The sequence below is a fragment of the Microtus pennsylvanicus genome, chromosome 5 (genome assembly GCF_037038515.1).
Source record: "Microtus pennsylvanicus isolate mMicPen1 chromosome 5, mMicPen1.hap1, whole genome shotgun sequence".
Lineage (NCBI taxonomy): Eukaryota > Metazoa > Chordata > Mammalia > Rodentia > Cricetidae > Microtus > Microtus pennsylvanicus.
The window spans coordinates 81360042-81378754 of record NC_134583.1 but is presented as its reverse complement, the minus strand read 5'-3'; the positions used below and the strand labels follow the sequence as shown (position 1 = coordinate 81378754).

Below are 18713 nucleotides of genomic sequence, written 5' to 3'. Positions count from 1 at the left end.
TCCGCCGCTTTTTGCCGCTGCAAACGGCCCTTTCTACCATGCTCAGTGCTTCCGAGCAGAGCTCTGCCTTTCTCCTGCCACCGCCTGAGGTTATTCACAACCTCTGCGCCTGGCTGGACCGGCTTCCTCTCAGTCGCCCCAAGCGCCACCTGGCTCGGGACTTCAGTGATGGTGGTGCGAGTGAGGGCGAGGCGCAATAGGGCACACGACGAGAGGGCTCAGATAAGGGCCTCCCTTGAATCCAGCCCCCACAATACCGTGGCGGGGATGGGCAGGGGGGGGGCGGTTCCTGAGTCCAGACTCATGCTCCTTAGGAAAGGCTGTGGCAGATATGGCCTCCTGTGGCTCTTCCAGCTCCTCTTGGGCTCTCACGCTGTGGTAACTCCGTAGGCCATCCTACCCCTTGGTCTGTCCAGGAGTCTAGGTGCCGTGCCGAGAACTCTCAGGGACAATCACGGGTTCCCCAGGACAAGCTCGTGCCCTCCCCCTTCACTCCGTGCCTCTCATGTGGTCAGAGATTACAGCTACAACTCGGGGTCTTAGCCAAGCCAGCCAAGCTCACCTTGCATTCCCACAGTGCTGGTGGCCGAGATTGTGAAGCACTTCCACCCTCGGCTGGTGAACTTGCACAGCTACGTCCCAGCCTGCAGTACAGACCAGAAGTTGAGCAACTGGAGCCTTCTCAACAGGCAAGGCATGGTTGACCCAGGGACACTCTCTAATGCCCCTTCGCGACAAGTTTCCAGGTGTGGGTCTCTGACTCTGGCCACAACCAGGGTTCCTGGGGACTCCCTGCTGGGACAGCCCACCAGGTAGCCTGTTCTCTCACAGGTTAGTGGAGGCACATTTTACTCCACCTCCCAAACTGTCCTCAGACTAGCCCCTACCTGTGTGTCTGTTGTGCTACATGACACCAAGAACAACCAGAGTAGGCTGGACATGTCAGACATAGTCAAATCAAGAGGGAACCCAGGAAGTGCTTGAGCAGAGCAAGGTGGGGAACACGTGCTGCGTGGGGAATGTCAGAGCCCCCAAGACTGGCTCAGATTGGATTGGGGGCACTGAAGGACTCAGGCCTGATCTTATGTTTAAGAGGTTAGAGCTGGAATGAAGGCTCAAGGGAGGTGATCATGCCTGAGTGGGCCCCGCTGCCGAGTTCTGGGACTGTCTAGCTGTATCAACAGGACTTCTAGAACAGAAGGCAAACAGTCAGGGAAACAAGTTTGAGTGCAGAGAACCTGGCCAGGTGGAGCAGAGCGCATCAAGTGTTCTAGGATCTCCTGAGACACAGGCCCACTAGGCCAGGAAGGAGACAGCCATGGGTCCCTGGGCTGCAGAGCAAAGAAGACACCTTGTTAGCCTCTCCTCTCTGAGGAAACTAGATGCTGTCCCGTGGCTGGAAGGCATGACCCACAAGGACGGGACTGTAGGGAGGGCTCCAATCCCAGCCCTTGGCGGCATTGTTTTGAGAGTGTACCCTTTTTTTTTTTTCAGGAAAGTCTTTCAAAAGCTGCACTTATGTATCTCAGAGGCCGACATCCAAAAGGTGGTGTCCAACAAGCCTGGGGTTATCGAGTCTATCTTGTGTTCGCTGAAGGAGAAAATGGAGGCCGGCACTGCTCACAGAGGCCCGGCTGGTGAAGCTGTAAGTGTCCGTCCATCAGCTCAGCCTGCAAGTGGGCTGTGCCTGCTGAGCTTTGAGCACAGTCAAACAATCTGCCTGTGTGAGAATAAAACAGAGAAACGGATGTCTCTGTGGTCCAGAATGAAACGAAGTCCATACATGAGGTCACAGTAGCCACTTAGGCTCATTCCTGACTTTCTGCTAACTGGGATCTTCCCAGGCCCTCATCTCCTCCCCAGCCTGAACTACCTACCTGAGACAGTGAAAGCGTTTGAGAGTTGTTCCAACTGTGACCACCCTAAGTCCTTCCCTCTCTTCTTCTGCAGTTTGCCCACTGACCCTGCCCAGAGTGGAGACCAGACATGTGCAACCCTGTTACACCTCACCTCCCAACTTTTGTACTCTGCAGGAACCAGGCCTCTCCAGTGTGGATGCTGTCCGACCTTTGGGAGGACTAAGCACCCACCCGCATACCACTAGGACTCAAAATCTTAATGTGGATAATAGCAGCTCGTCAGAGCCCCTCTGGGACTCCTATGGAGAGCGTCGCTACATTCCTGAAGGCTGGACACATGACAATCACGAGCTCACAAATCTTCAAAAGAGGGCAGGTATGCTGTGGTGCACCCTGGGCCTAGAGGGGCTAGTTGGCTTCTGAGGAAGGCGCCCTCACATGTGCAGGTCCTGGCTCCATCAATACCCAGAGAGCAACCATCCAAGGGGGAGCCTGTGTGCCATGCAAGGAAACCATTTCCAAGCTTGCCAGGGTCCTGACACCAGGCTAAGACCAAGTCCTTCCATGATGATCCTGGGTTTGCTTTACCTCCTATGAACCATGTCCCCTCATCCATATTTACTGTCACTGGTGGGGGCCAGTCAGAAGCAGGGTCCTCAGCTGATGGTGTCTATTTGTCATACAGGCCTTCAGAGCCCTCCAACCCCCGTCAACATGAAGACCCTTCAGAATCAAAGGGATCTGGAGAAAAAGGACTGCTGTGCTTGCAAAGGGTGGACCCTTATCTCTCACATTCTCCCTGCCCATCTCCTCATGATCCCTATCCTGGATTAAAGGTCAGTGTTTACCTTTCAGGGACCCAGTTGAAGGGCTCTGGGATCACCTGGACGGCATCCAGCAGCAGCTGGAGGATAAGGAGCAAGCAATAGCCATTCTGCAGGAGACAGTCAAGGTATGGTCCTGTTGGGCATCCCTTGCTGCCTGGACAATCTGGGCTGCAAGACAAGGATGCAGAGGGACCCATTTGCCCCAGTTTCAGACTCCTTGGCTGAGTTTCTGCAGAGCTGGCACTGACCCAGTGAAGGGCATAAGGGGAGTGCAGGGCCCTGATCAGAGAGAAGCGACAATCTTGGGATTATTTAGAAAACAGTTTATGGAACATTTGAATCCTTCTCTGAGGCAGAAATGGTATGGTGGCTCCCTAATGCACTCATCACCTGCTTTATTGGTCTGTCCACACCACACCCAAGTGCAGCACAGGGGTACAGGATGGCTGTATGGACCAAAGCCCATCTCAGGAAGCAGGTTCCAGGTGAACATCTGAAAAGCACATAGAAGGGGACGCTTACTGGAGAGGCTCCTGCCTGCCTCCCACTAGCTTGAACTGGGCCTCATCTTTCTTCCCATCCCCAAAGACCAGGGCCCTGGAAAGAACCCACACGGAGAGTCTAGTGAGCATTTAGATGTGCACGCATACCTGGCTTTGGTACACACCTGGTAGCTCTGCAGGGCACATCTGGCTCTGGGATCCACAGTTGATTCTGTAGTGCATATCTAGGTTCTGCAGTGCACACCTGATTTTGTGGTGTATGCCATGCTGTGTGGGCTATACCTGGTACTGCAGATGCACCTCCAGGTCTGTGGAGTCCACACCCAGTTCTGCAATATATGGGTTATGCGGTGCATGGCTTGCTCTCTGAGGGGGAGCATTCTTTCGGTTCTGCAGACACATCTGTCCTGCTACTCTTTCACCAGCAACTTCCAGTGCCCCTTGCTATTTCTTACCTCTCCTGGTATCCCAGGAGTACAAGAGCTAAGACAATATGGAAGAGTGCACAGTCTGGGCCAATGGGCCTCAGAGTCACAGGGGCTGTCGGAAATTGCGATACCATCTCAGTTCTTGCGTTTGTACCCGAATCTTGATGAGTTATCTTCTTGTGAAAACAGGAAAGTGATGTGATATCACTGTGGCTTTGGAGCTGCAGAGCAGAAGAGAGGAAGCAGTAAGGAGAACTGAAGCTCCTGCCTCCGTCTGCCCTGCTTGTTCATAGCCCAGTTCTCCCCACCGCCGCCCAGGCTCATATGCTGACCAAGGGAACTAACTCTTCATTGGAGACCCAGAGAGGAAATAGAACAGCTTGTCATTTAAAGGTTGACACTCAACTGGCCCTTTAGGGGTTGACACTCAACTGGCCCTTTAGGGGTTGACACTCAACTGGCCCTTTAAGGGTTGACACTCAACTGGCCCTTTAAGGGTTGAGTACCACTTGTAAGTGGCCACTAAGTGAGATGCACAACTTTGGAGTTGAAGAGACACCAGCAGTCATAGGAGAAATAAGTGGTGATGGGATGTATCAAGCATGCGACTGGGCCACATGGGATGGATTCGATTGCTGGGCCTAGCCACAGCTCCCTGGCTTTTCGGTTTGTCACTAAATAAGAGTTGTAGGAAGGTGTCTAGAAAATAGGCTTTATATACTGGCTATAGACAGTCTCACACTTGTCTTGTACTGTCTGCTGTGAGGCTGGCTCCCTCCCTACCTGGCTCCACAGATTCCTTCCTTCACACTACCTGGGAATGAGGCAGATCCCGTTTTTTTTCTGCCTGAGGAGTGTGGTGGGGTCTGTGTTTCTGATAGGAGAAGGTTTGGGACAAGGTCGTCCTTGAAACAGGTGTGGAGGAACCACAGACACCTGAGCCTATTAGTCCTCTGAAGGGTTCATAGCAGAGAGAAGGCTCCTGCCCTGCCCTGCCCTGCCCTGCCCTGAATCTAGTCCTTCTAGTTGCTATAGAGGGAGTAGACAGAGAGGTCAGGGAGATCCCAGCAGAGAACAGGAGGAAAACCCAGCCCTTCCTGGCCTGCCAGCCCCCTAAGCTCCTCAGGCTCATTGGCTGTAGAATCTTCCCCAAGGATCCTGGTGTTCATCTTTCTCAGTGCCCCCACAAAGGACCTTTGATCCAGCCCCCAACCGTGAGACCTAGGCTTGGGGGACTAACTGGTACGTAGAGGGCATCTCTGGCTACGTTCAGACTTGTGTACTTTCTGAAGATTTTGCAGATGAAGGTGATGAGGTTGGAGTATCTGGTACAGCTGAAGGACCAACGGATCTGGGAGCTGATGAGATCTGGGCCCGACGAGCATCAGAGCTGGAGGGGCCCCCCATCCAGAGTCGTTCAGACCTTGAACCCGAGCCCAGCTGGAGCCTTGCACTGACCAGGCAGCTTCAGAGTGGGACAAGTGAATGCAGAACAGGTGTAAAGGCCAGAGCACCCTGGGGCTGGAGCCCAATTTGAACAGATTGGAGTTTGGTTCTCCCAATCCCCCAGTGTCTTGTCATCATTGTCGATTGCACACTTGTGAGCTCACGAGGTGCTGGGAAGGGCAATGTCTCGGGGTCGCCTTCCAGGGTGGGTGGGCAGTGTTAACCATGTCGCCCCAGGGACAGCCACACTAGAGTTTGCTGAAGACTCCATGGATGGGACCCCTGGAAGAATTTGCAGGCCTGAGCCTGCTAGGCTTCTCTGTTGCAGGTGGACACAAAGGGGAAGGTCACAGGGCACGGCAGGAGAAGGGGATATAGGAGAGGATGCCACACCACTTCTAAAGTAGGCTCGTTACTTACTTTGCCCTGAAGGTTTGGGGAGTCAGGTGAACCTGAACCCTGGGCCTAGATGGTCGTGACAAACTGTACCGCTCTTTGGTTTCAAGACCTGGCTGCTACCACTAGGCTTTGGGACATCCTCACCTTCCTGGACACCAGCCACATCCTAGGGGAGTGGGCATAACTGCCTGCTGTTTAGCTACCTTGCTCCTATATCCACAGTGGGGCTTGGCTGGGGCCTCCTCTACTCCCTCACAGTCACCATTCTCCCTGGGGACAGCCTCCTCTATGCCTCTAGGCCATGGCTGGCCCTGGAAGGGTCTCAGGAAGTAGTAATAGAAGCCCCAGGCTGAGGTCATGGTTTTACAACTGCCCCCAGAGATCCAGGCACCATTTCCTTTCTGAGTCAGAATCAGAAGCGCGTCACTAGCCGCAGGTCTATCGCCTTCTCCACTCTGAGTCACTTTTCAGAACATTAGTCAGGAAGGCAGTATCCTAATGACTGGCTCTGTCAGCAGTGGTCACCTCTGGTCAGCTGCCTGGAGAGAGAAGCTTGATGCTCGGAACTGAGGCAGGGGACCTCCAGGAGAATAGCCCCTATCGTCTTCCCACAGTCCTAGCCAAAGTACATTACAGAGTGGGGCATCTCTGTTGTATGTGGCATTGTTAGGTTCCTAGTGTCCTTCCTTAAATCACTCTAGAACCTCCCAGATGGGGCTTTCACAGCTCTAGATATGAAGTCATACTTGTACCTCAGGGAGGCAGAAAGAATGGAGAAGGGCCAAGGCGCTTAGCGCAGGCCCAGGCAGCTCTAGATCTGGCCAGCCCTCCAAGTCCCCACATGCAGTGATAGTACAGGCCAGCTTCTCTGGGCCAGCTGCATGGACACGTGTGCACATGCTTGCATGAACAGGCATGTAGCACACACAAGCACGCTTGCACCCGTGTGGAGGCTGCTTCTTTGAGGAGTAAACAGGCTATCCCCAGAAGCGGAGGCCAGTGTTGTGGGCTTGGCTGTGACTGCGTGTGTGACGATGCCTATGACTGTATGTGACAGTGTGATCCTGTGTATGATTAAAGGTAACACTGTGTGACTACGTTCCTCATGCCATGACCAAGTGTGACTGCATATAACTGTGGCATCGTGAGTGGCAGCGGCACTGTGTGGCGGTGTATTTAACTGTGGGACACTGTGTGATTATGTGTGTGACTGTAGATGTGACAATATATACAGTGTGATGGCCAGCAGAGGTGCCAGAATGCTAGCCTCAAGATAGATGGCAGAGGTGCCGCCCAGGGGCCCGAGAGGCTGTGGCTCTCATGCTGGCAGGACAGGCAGTGTGCCCCGCACGGGCTGCTCCTCCCTGTTCCAGGACTGCCTGCTGGGTCTCACGAGCTGGGCCTGGGCCAGCTGATGGGCTTCGGGGCAGAAAGTATGACTGGGAAAACAGAAAGCAAGGCTTTGGGGTGATCATGTCACTCCCTGGGGCGGGACTCACTCAGTACCGGAGTGTGTGTTGTGCCAAGGACAAACAGAGATAAACAAGCGGGGCTTAGGTAACTGGGACCTTGGGGTTCCCCCGGCAAGCCCTGGCTTGCCCACCCAAAGCCAGCACCCCAAGAAGTACCTGGAGTAGAATGGGTGGGGCAGGAGCCTGACTTGAGCTGCAGTACCCCAGGCATGAGGAACCAGGATACCCACTCCCAGGTGACCTGAAAGAAGTTCCGTAGTCATACTAGAGCAGGAATCAGGACCACAGTGGTGGCTTAGTGGTGCCAACCCCACAAGATGCTAACCCTCGGCTACTGTGCCTGAGGACTCCAAGATAAGCAATTACTTCGGCTGACTTTGCCCAGGACCAACAAAGTGCAGGACTGAGAACACAATCCTGGTCACTCCCTGTGCCCACAACTCCAAGGTTCCTCTTTTGTATCCCTGACCATGATATCATGTGACCTCTTCTTGACCAGTGTCCTCTCAGGAATACCACCCATGCTAGCTATGTCTAGAGTCACAAGGGCCTGTGTCTTAGCTTCATTTCCAGTTACTGTGACAAAACATCCTGCCGAAACAACATAGTAGAGAAAGGGTCTTTTTCAATAGTGTAGAAGCAGCAGCAGCTTGAGGACGCTGGCCCTATTGCACCGTACTCAGAAACAGGGAAAGGAATGCATGCAATACTTTCTGCTCAGCTTGCTTTATTATACCCAAACCCAGGGAATGGTCCCACCCACCATGGGTAGGTCTTCCCACCTCAATTAGTGTTATCAAGATAATCCCCAAAGACAAACTCACATAGACTGTCTTTCATTGAGACCCTTCTCAAGTGATTCTAGATTGAAGTTGACAAAATTAATGATTACAAACTACAGTTTTGGGGATAGGGTGGCTGGAGCCACTGAATACACCAGGCTGCTTGCTTCAGGGATAAATCCTTGTTGTGTCCCGGCTAGGGGCACCTGGTCTCTGTAAACTGATGGGGAAAGGGGAACACAGGGAATGGGGAAGGAGAGGAGAGAGAGAGAGAGAGAGAGAGAGAGAGAGAGAGAGAGAGAGAGAGAGAGAGAGAGAGAGAGAGAGAACTGAGAACCTAGGGTGCCACCTGGAGGAGATTTATGGTGCTGCAAGTACAGGAGTAGCCGAGGCGGTGGAGCTGCTAGTATCCCAAGGACAAACCTGGCATTATTGTGCACACCCTCCTTTAATCCCAGCACTCAGGCAGCAGAGGCAAGTGGGTTTCTGTGAGTTTGAGGCCCGCCTAATCTACAGAGCAAGTTCTAGAACCGCCAGAGTTACATAATAAAGAGACCCTGTCTCAAAAAAAAAAAAATGTTGTGGACAGATGAAGAATCAAGGCCCCCTGCTACAGTACCCCTCCTCCAGATTTACCAGTATCTTTGGATAGAAAATTTGTTGCAAGACCTGGCATGATTCCTGGGGCATCTGGGATATTCTTTGGAGAGGACTCTAGCTTTCATGATCTAGAAATCATGAAATTTTTAGATTTCTAGATCTAGCTTTCATTCTCTACCTTGGTCTCAGGGTCTCTTCCCCAGGGACCTTACAGAGCACATCCAGACCCTGAGTGGTTATTGTTTGTTTATTTGCATTTGTTTGTTTTGAGACAGGGTCTCCTAGCTGTTCTGGAATTCGTTATGTGGGCCAAGCTGTTTTCAAATTCACAGAGACCCATTTGCCTCTGCCTCCCAAGTGCTTAAAGGCAGGCAGTTGGACCCTGAGATCCTTAGAGTTTAAGGGTCATTAAGGTTGTTCTTCTGGACCCAAATGAAGAAGTTCTTGAAGGGCAGCTGAGGCCTTCACCTCCCACCCCTGCAGGAGAGACGCCTAGAGGTCAGCCTGCGCTGCCAGCTCAAAAGCCCCAGGAAGTGATCGCAGACCCCAGGTTTTCCCTTTGCTCTCAGTGGCTGTGATGGAAATACCCAGTTTCATCCCCACATCAGAGAAACCAGAGACTTTTTGGTGAGGTAGCAGGAACCAGCTAGTGTCACTTCCCACTTGGTGGACATGTCTCCCATGAACTTAGGGTCAGCGCTAAGCCCATGAAAGGCTACGTATAGAGAGAAGCTAAGTGGAGCCACAGGACCCAGTCCTTGTTGTGTTTGCTTTTTAAATTTCACTTTATAAACCAGGAGATTGTGGCGCACGCCTTTAATCCCAGCACTTGGGAGGCAGAGGCTGGCGGATCTCTGTGAGTTCGAGGTCAGCCTGGTTTACAAGAGCTAGTGCCAGGACAGGCTCCAAAGCTACAGAAAAACCCTGTCTCGGAAAAGAAAAAATCATTTTATAGTTGTTCTTGCTATGCAATAAAAGAAATATGAAAAATACCAGAACAAATTAAGTACCCATAAGAAAGGATTCCCTCAGGCTGAGCAGTGGAGACGTGTGCCTTTAATCCCAGTGCTCAGGAGGCAGAGGCTGGCAGATTTTCTGTGAGTTCAAGGCCAAAAAACTACAGAAAAACCCTGTCTCAAACAAAGAAAAAGGCAGGATTCACTCCTGATGTGGTGCTACACACTTGTAATCCTAGAGTTTTTGTTTGTTTGTTGTTGTTTTAATATGGCCTCACCTAAACCAGACTAGTCTTGAACTTATAGAGATCCTCTCACCTTTGCCCCTGAGTGCTAGAATTAAAGGGATAGGCCACAACACCAAGTGATTTTTGTTTTGTTTTTGTTTTTTGAGACAGGGTTCCTCTGTGTAGCAGTTCTGGCTCTTCTGGCATTTACTATGTAGGCCAGACTGACCTCGAACTCACAGAGATCTGCCCGCCTAAGTCTCCCAAATGCTGGGATTCAAGGCGTTTGTTGTTTTTTGGGAGGGTCTTGTTATACAGCCCAGACTGGCCTCAAACTTGAAGCAACCCTCTTCAGATGGCCTCAACCTTGTGGCCCTGATCATCCACTTGGATGTTGAGATTATAGTCTTGAGCCCTCAGGCCTGCCTCAGAGGACAGTTTTAGGAAGAACACTTCACTGTGCCACTTCTTAGCTGTTGGTCACCTCTGAAACTTTGTCCTCCTGCGTCTGCCCTTTTGTTGCAGTGCGCTCTAGGGGGTCAGCACTCACTAAACGTCTTTATGCAAAGAAAGAAAACTAAACCGGTGGAATCCTCTCTTGGAGGACTTAGCACACTCCCTGCAAAGACAGTGGTTTTCAGGACATGGGGCTGCACCCAGAAAAGGAGTGTGCGCCTAGGAACCATTCCTGCCCGTTCTCCTCCCCCGCCCCACCAGGCGGTTACATGATGACTGTGACCATGCCCACAGAGCTAGAGTTGAGATTCTGATGGGTCAGACCACTGACCAGGACCAAATGCTCCGTCAGCTATGTGAACCTAACCCCTCTTTTGTTTCCCTTTTCTGTAACATCTTAGTTTCCACTTGTTCCTTGAAGATGGACCCGGGTCACTGAACCCCGTATCTCTTCTTCCTAATATGTCCACTCTGCTGAGACCCCTTTTCTGCGTCCTTCTCCACTACTGAGTTCTTTGATTGGCACACCGGGGAAGTAGTTAAGCCTGTTCCAGTTGCTTTTGTCCAGTAACTATTAACACTCAAGGACACACAGGGATGGAAGTGACCTGCTGTTAGTCCCTTCATGCCTGGTCAGGTCTGCAGAGGCCTGGAAGCCCAGCTGAGCAGTTTCCTCATTTGCAAATGAAAACCACTGGCTCCCCGGGGTGATACAGCGGGGTGTGACTGACAGACTGGAAGTGGTTAAGACCCTTGCAGCTGCTGTTCAGCAAGATCAGCTGCCTTCCGTCTCCGGATGACCCCACCTGGCCAATCTAGGGATCTCTTTTCCTTCCGTGAAGTTTGGCATGCACAATGAGAAAGTCTCATTTTCCTCATTTTTCTTTTAAGTTCTTCCTCTTCTTGGCTAGAAAGGACTCGGGCTTACGTTGATGTTCATATCAACCATTTGCAAGGTCTCCTGGGGAGGGCACCTGGAATGGGGAGCCCCTCTGATGTGTACAAAGCTAAAGACATCTGTGCTGGGTGGGCCTGCTCATGAGAGGCCTCTGGCACTTCCTGATAACAGAGAAGCCTAGGCGTGAGTTCCAACAGAAGACAGGAGTACTTTAAAGGGTGGGGCTGGCTGGGAGTGTGGTCAGCAGGTGCAGGGTGCACACAGTGGACCTTCTCAGCTAAGAGAGGGTGGTACGGCGCCACAGTGCTCTCTAGTCACTGGAGTTGAAGAGATGGATGAGCAGTTATAGCCTCACGCTGCACTTGCGGAGGACCCAAGTTGAATTTCTATGATCCACAGCTGCTTATAACTCCAAAGGATCCGACACTCTCCTCTACACTCCTCAAATACATAGTTAAAAATAAGAATTTTAAAACTCAGCAAGGTGGTGGTGGTTCACGCCTTTAATCCCAGCACTCAGGAGGCAGAGGCAGAAGGATCTTTGTGAGTTTTAGACTAGTCTGGTCTATAAGAGCTAGTTCCAGGTCAGGCAACAAAGTGACACAGAGAAACCCTGTCTCGAAAAACAAACAAAAAATTTTTTTAACTCACTTGATTTGGCTGTGATATCATGTTGAGGAAACAACATCATTTAAAACCTGGAAGTTTCATTTCAGCTGCTTTAGGTCAAGCCAGAGATTATACCAGAAGACTTAACAATAGATGAAGGAAATCAGAAGTAGGTGTTATGGGCAAATAGGAGAGGATCCTATGCCATAGTGGACAATTTGTTTGAAGTGAAGGATGCGATGTGTATGGTGTATACTGTGGTGGGGGGGACCATGACCCAGAGTACTCCTGGGGGTTCTGATGCTCAGAGTGTCTGGGAATGTCTCTCTCCCTCCGTGCTGTTGTTCAAAGGTCTGGGCCACATCTCTCCGTGGTAAACTCAAAGTGATTGGCAGCAGGACCTATCAGGACTCCCCCGTAGTGGGCACCAATGAAAGACAGGTCATGTGTCTAGGAAATAAGTGGAGGGGCTGAAGAGATGGCTTAATCAGTGAGGTGTGTGCCACACAAGCACAAGGACCCGAAGTTGGATCCCCAGCACCTACAGAAAAGCCCAGCGTAGCGGTACATGCCTGTAATCTCAGCTCTTGAAGGCAGGGCTGGGTTCGGGATGAGCGGACAACAGAGGATTTCTGGAGTTAGCTGCCACAGTCAGCCTAGAGTCATTCCCGGTTCAGCTGGTTAAGGGGACAAGGGCAGGGTTTGGTGGGACCTAAAGTGTTGACGCCTCCCTACCATGGGGAAGCTTAGCTCTTTTCCAAGAGACTCCCAGGTTCTAGGAATCAATGGAAGTGACCATGCTGAGCTGGTGTCCTGAGACTGGATATGCTTTGAGTTCGGTGTCCAGATCCATGAGGACAGAAAAATGTCAACCAAACATGCAGGCCGACATATGTTATACACAAGTGTATACGTATGATGTGTGCACACGCGAGGAGGGGTATTTCCAGATACATGTATGTTGTGTGTTCCTGGGGGTGGCATGCCCATGCGTTTGTGTTCAGGATACCCAGCTCAGGTGCAGGCTTCTGGCTTCCAGCCAGTTGTACCAGGGTCCCCTGCGGTGGGCAATCAGGTGAGCACGCTGGACAAAGCAATCCCAGTTCTTCTAGGGTGGAACTTGGAGAACTGTTTGCTTCGTGGCCTTGGAGGGCCAGCAGGAGTTCCCACGGCCAGAGTTTTTCTGATTTGTTGGTGTGGGCAGGGGAGAAGGAAAGAAACATCAAGAAGTTGAGATTATTTCACTTGAGGGAGTGACAGGCTTCAGCCTTGAAATGAAGCCCTGGGGCAGGGACCAGCTCCACCCAAAGCCCAGGGCCATCTGTGCTACCCCCCACTCCCATCCCCAGGGCCAGGAGTAGCCTGGGCAGTACTAGCCACAAACCCTCTCAAACCCTGAGGACTTCCCATATCACACACACACACACACACACACACACACACACCCCGTCTTTCCCCGCTGAGGGTGCAGACCAAGATCTAGCTCCTGGCCTCAAATCCACATTCTCTGTATAAACTGGATTAAGGTGAAAATACAGAACACCCAGTTGAACTCAAAGTTCAGATGAAAGGGTAATTTTTGGTTTTGGTATCCTAGAATGGGAAGTATTTATGTTAAGAAATTGTCCATATCTCTTTCCAGCCTCAGGCCTAGGCCATGATGGCGTGGCTAACTGGGGAGGTCAGGATTATTAGTAAATACAGAAGCAGCGGGGGCCAGAGGGCTCCGTTAAGAGCACTTGCTGCTCTTGCTGCTCTCAGGCTTGACTCTCAGCACCCACATGGTGGTTCACAACCATCTGTAACTCCAGTTCCAGGAGATCCAGCACCTTTTTCTGACCTCCGTGGGCACCAGGAATGCACGTGGGGCGCATATATATATATACACACAAAGAGAGAGAGAGAGAGAGAAAATAAAGTTGTTTTAAAAATGGGACCATTTGGGAGCTGGAGAGTTGGCTCAGAGGTTAAGAGCACTAGCTGCTCTTCCAGAGGTCCTGAGTTCAATTCCCAGCAACCACATGGTGGCTCACAACCATCTGTAATGAGATCTGGCACTGTATCCTGGAAAGTGTATATATAATAAATAAATAATTTTAAAAAAATGGGACCATTTGCCGGGTGGTGCTGCCGCACACCTTTAATCCCAGCACTCGGGAGGCAGAGGCAGGCGGATCTCTGTGAGTTCGAGGCCAGCCTGGTCTACAAGAGCTAGTTCCAGGACAGGAACCAAACGCTAGAGGCCAACCTGGTCTACAAGAGCTAGTTCCAGGACAGGAACCAAACGCTACAGAGAAACCCTGTCTCGAAAATAAAAAATAAAAAATAGATAATAAAAAAAGAGACCATTTATGGTGTGTTCCTCCGGGAAATGGTGGACTGAAATCAGCCAGCACACCACGTGCACTGGCTTCTTCTGTGCCATTAGCACCTGGCACTGTGGCTCCTGAATGAGTGGCTGGCGAGGCTTGGCCTACACTACTTCTGCTTCTATAGTCAAGTTTGCAGACAGAAGTCTGAAAGAATTGAAAGACCAGGGGAAGTGCTACCATTTGACACATCCCGGTCCACAATACGTGGGCCAAATTACATAATAAAAAAAGAAAAAGGGAAAAAACCCAAAAAACTCATCTGTGTTTTCTGAGATTCAAATCTGACCACAGCTCCCAAACGTGTCCCAGGCTTGTGTGTGTGCTCACACGCACATGCACCGGTGGGCACACATTTGAGGATGTTGGGTATCTTACAGAACCAGAAGTTAGGCAGGTTTCCCTTAGGCTGGCTGGCCATAGAGTTCCCTGGGTCTGCCTGTCTCTGCCAGTGCCAGGGTTCCAAGGACATACACCCATGCCTGGCTTTTTTTCAACAGATACTGAGGATTTGAACTCAGGTCCTCCTGCTTCTGAGGCAGGTGCTTTGACCCACCGAGCCTTCTCCCAAATCTGGCTCGTGTCTATTCGGTAAGGCCTTATGGGATTATTAAATTGTCTCAGAATGGGGACACCTCCCCCACCTCGCTGGGCAGTTTTTATTGCATATTTTGAGACCTGTTTGCAGCTGGTGTGACCCACAAACCCCTCATGACTGGGGCTCAGTGGTAGGATGTTTGCCTCGCATGCGTGCTCCCTAGGTTCAATCCCTTGTACCGCCAAAACAAGCAAACCTCTCAGGTTCACTGTCCTGGGGTTTGACAAATGCTTTCAGCTGTGAGCGTCACCTCTTGGGACACAGCATCCTGGCAGCCTATCGTTATGATACGTGCAGCTTCTATCTACTGGTCCCCTCTTCGTGGCTCTCACCCTTCCTGTGGTCCGAGGAGTGGGGTCCAGCTGGGGATCATCCCTGCTCCACTCTTGGGAGACCAGCGACTTCAAGTTCTCTTGTCTTGAGCATACATCTTGTGCAAAAATTGCCCAGCCAGGGCTGGAGAGATGGCTCAGTGGTTAAGAGCATTGCCTTCTCTTCCAAAGGTCCTGAGTTCAATTCCCGGCAACCACATGGTGGCTCACAACCATGTGTAGTGAGGTCTGGTGCCCTCTTCTGGCCTGCAGACATACAGACAAAATATTGTATACATAATAAATAAATATCTTGGGCTGGAGAGATGGCTCAGAGGTTAAGAGCATTGCCTGCTCTTCCAAAGGTCCTGAGTTCAATTCCCAGCAACCACATGGTGGCTCACAACCATCTGTAATGAGGTCCAGTGCCCTCTTCTGGCCTTCAGACATACACGCAGAATATTGTATATATAATAAATAAATAAATATTTAAAAATAAATAAATAAATATCTTTTAAAAAATTGCCCAGCCATTGGGTGCAGCAAGTTTATAAAACCCCCAGGGGCTTGTGCCATTTCCACACTTACTCTGGTGGCTGGGTACCCTGAGACCAGAAGAAATGGCTGAGCAGCATGGCTGCGGTGAGCTACTGTTTAGGGTACCGCTGGCAGCCAGCCTGGTCTGTCCTAGGCTTGATACGTGGTTATTCCCAGAATATTATTAGTCACAAGGAGGGAAGAGAGGCAAGCTGGGATGCAGGGCATACTGGTATGTGGTTATGTTGGGGTACAGGAAATGTTGGGCTATAGGACATGCTACATACAGTGTGAGGCCTACCTGGGTGTGGGGCATCCTGATGTGTGAGACATGTTTGGCCGTGGTGCCTGTGGTTTTTGGGGCATACTGAAGTGTGGGAATGTTGGGCTGTAGTACACGGAGGGATACGCAGCATGTTGGACCATGAGACATACTTGAATTTGGGGAATGTGGGCTGTGCAGTATACTGGGGTGTGGGGTTTGTTGAGCCATAGGGCATACTGGGTTAGGGGTCATGTTGGTTTGCCAGACATGCTAGGGCGCAAGGCATGTCGGAGTAGCAGAGAGACTGGAGGAGGAGCTCAGCCTTACACAGTGGCCAATGCAGGGACTGAGGTCTCCACCGAGGCAGGCTGGCAGGCCCTTTCCTTGGGGGAGGGGAGAACTGCAGCCAGGGAGTCCAACAAGGTTGAGGGTGGACTGCCTTGGAGACCGTAGCCTGGTGCTACGTGAGGACAGCTGCAGCTCCCCTCTACCCCCCTCCCCTCGCCCCCAGCTCTGAAGGGCACGGGATGGAAGGAGTGAGTGAGGCGGTCTGAAGGCCACGGCTTATCGTCGGAGTTCCGTGCCAAGCACGTCCTCCTGATGCACAAGGATACTTTCTGTCTCCTAAGCAGAGGGAGGCAACCTCGTGCGCTAGCGCAGGGGCCACTGCTGGGGGCTACGCCGTTGGTGCCCTTGGCAGCAGGGATCTTCTGATGCGAGCACTGGGGGAGGGTCTTCCTGGGGCTGGAATCAGGCTGCAACCCCCCAGCCTTACCAGGTGCTGAAAGGATACCCATGGAGAACTCACCATGAGGGATGGGAAGAGGGTCCACATCAAGCTAGAGTGCCCCCTTCTGCCTTCAGGCCCTCTCTCCCTGTCATTGCAGATCTCAGGCTCGGGCCCAGGGGCAGGTGGGAGCCTGGCTCTGCAGGCAGTGGGGCTGCCCTAGAGGCTCCCGGCATCCTGTTAACAGGTTTAGAGCTCATTCAAGGTTTCGGAGTGACATGAAGGAACTTGGCAAAGGAGTACCTGTGGGTAAACCTGATGGATAGCCAGTCTTTGAAAGGGGCTGAGACCCCAGGGGTCACATACAGGACCTTCTGTAAGTTATGGCCAAGAAGGCCAGGCTCAAGCTAAAGTCTTCTTTATCCTTAACTTCTTAGCTCCCAATGAAATCAGCACAGCAACCCAAGAGGGGTCTCTGAAACATGGGTCACTTAGCCTCCACAATGTTTGTGACTCCCTGTGGCCCATGGGAAACATAGTGGGCCACTACCTAGCCAACCCCCATCCTCTGCAAGTCCAGCTGTGGGGCCAGGCCAAGAGAAGGACAGTACCTCATATACTTTTAGAGGGACAACTGTTCCCATACTGGGCCACAGTCCAGCTCTCCTGTCGTGAGGTCCTCTGGTCTTTTTCAGGGCCTTGCCGTTACCAAGTGTTGGCTTTATAATCTGGAAGAGGGGAGAAGACGGAGAAAAGCAACGCATGCGGCAGCGTTAGAGGTTGTCCGAGACTCGCCTCACGTGTTACCTCATCTGCCTCTCCCCCTCTCTCAGTCTCTGTCACTAAAAGTCTCAGCCCCCTCCCCTCATCTCTCCTTTTCCCTCCTCTTCTTCTCTCTTCCATCCCAAATGTGAGGATGAGGACACAGCCCAAGGTTGGGAACAACCCCCGTAGCTGCAGCTGCAGAACGGAGACAGCGGAGGCCGCTTTCATGACGTTATGCTGGAAGGCAGTAGACAAGGATGGGCTCTCTGTTCAGGCCCTTCGGGCTCAGGTTCAGAAGACTGGTTCTGAGTGCCCTCTTTTAGGCCCATGATAATTTGAAAGTGGTTCTCTTACCTACTAGTGTCCCTGAGAACACTTCCTCCAACTAAGGAGCCCAGAAATGTGTCTGAAACCAGGCATGGTGGAACACGCCTTTAATCCCAGCCCTCAGGAGGCAGAGGCAGGTGGATCTCTGTGAGTTCGAGGCCAGCCTGGTCTACACAGAGTGAGTCCTGAGACAGCTAGAGCTATAGAGAGAGGAAAACAAAACCGTTGGTCTGTATATACCATGTGTGTGTGAACGTGAGCATGTCTGAACTCTTGAGGTTGTACCCCCTTCTCTTGAGGTGAGATAGCTCTCCACCAGGACAGGGTCCACAGGCCTTTATAGCCTAGGTCTCATGGGGTTCAGTCTGCAGATCCTGTCACCCCTAGATCCCCAAGAGCTCCTTAAGTCTACCATGTAGGGATCCGAGGCCTTTCTCAGGAAGGCTCTGGGCTATTGGTCCTCCCTGAATTTCCTTGCATGTGCCCATCACTGCGAGTCCTGTCCTTGTCCACTGCTCTCAGAATCTCTGTCAGACCCTGCTCTCTGCCCAGGTGAGCGAGGACTACCCAGGGGCTGCTGGGAGGCACATCTGCCTCATGGTTACAGATGCAGCCTTAGGCCTGGTTAACCTCAGACAAAGCAGTGTGGCTTCCCTCTGAATATTATGGGCACTTGCCATGTGGATTTGGTTATCCCCAGCCCTGACAAGCACTGACCAGTTGATGCTCACACACTCTGAGAACTGAGCTGCCCAGCCTGGACAAAGAGTGATGTGTATGCCTGGATGTCTGTTGTACTTGGTCTCTGATTCTGCAGATCAGGACTGGAGCTTGAGGCCAACACAGACCCAGGAATGGAAGCACAGAGACTTTGGCTTTGCTCCCCAGCAGCCTCTGACTGCCCACACCTTGGGAGATGCCCAGCCAGGGCTAGTCCATGAGATGCTATGGAATGGCCCTTTTCTGAGGTCTCTCTGTGGGTGTCCTTGGTCCTTCACTGTCTCTGAAGAGCCTTCTTTATGCGGTCATGCTTTCTTGCTCCTGAAATCTTGTAGCAATGTCCTCCATACCCACCTGGGGATTCTGGGAAAATGACAAGGCTCAGGTCAGCTCTGTAACAGAGAATCTTCCCTGGGCCTTGGGGCTCCCTCTGGTCAGCACCCATTTGACCCTCTGTACAGAAGCCACCAGAGGTTCAGAAGAGGACTTTCCAGGGGCAGAGGTCTGCGTCTCAGTGCCCAGCTAAGTAGAGGACAGTTATGAGACACTGTCTGATAGACCTCAAGCCTGGTACCTAGCAAAGTCCAACCTCAGAGCTGCAGACGTACCTAGAGACACAGTTATCACTGAGC

The 18713-nt window shown here is 51.7% G+C and overlaps 1 pseudogene; it reads left to right on the top strand.

The window, feature by feature from the left end:
• Nucleotides 1–38: 38 nt before the first annotated feature.
• Nucleotides 39–5142, top strand: LOC142851350 (sperm flagellar protein 1-like; annotated as a pseudogene).
• Nucleotides 5143–18713: the final 13571 nt, after the last annotated feature.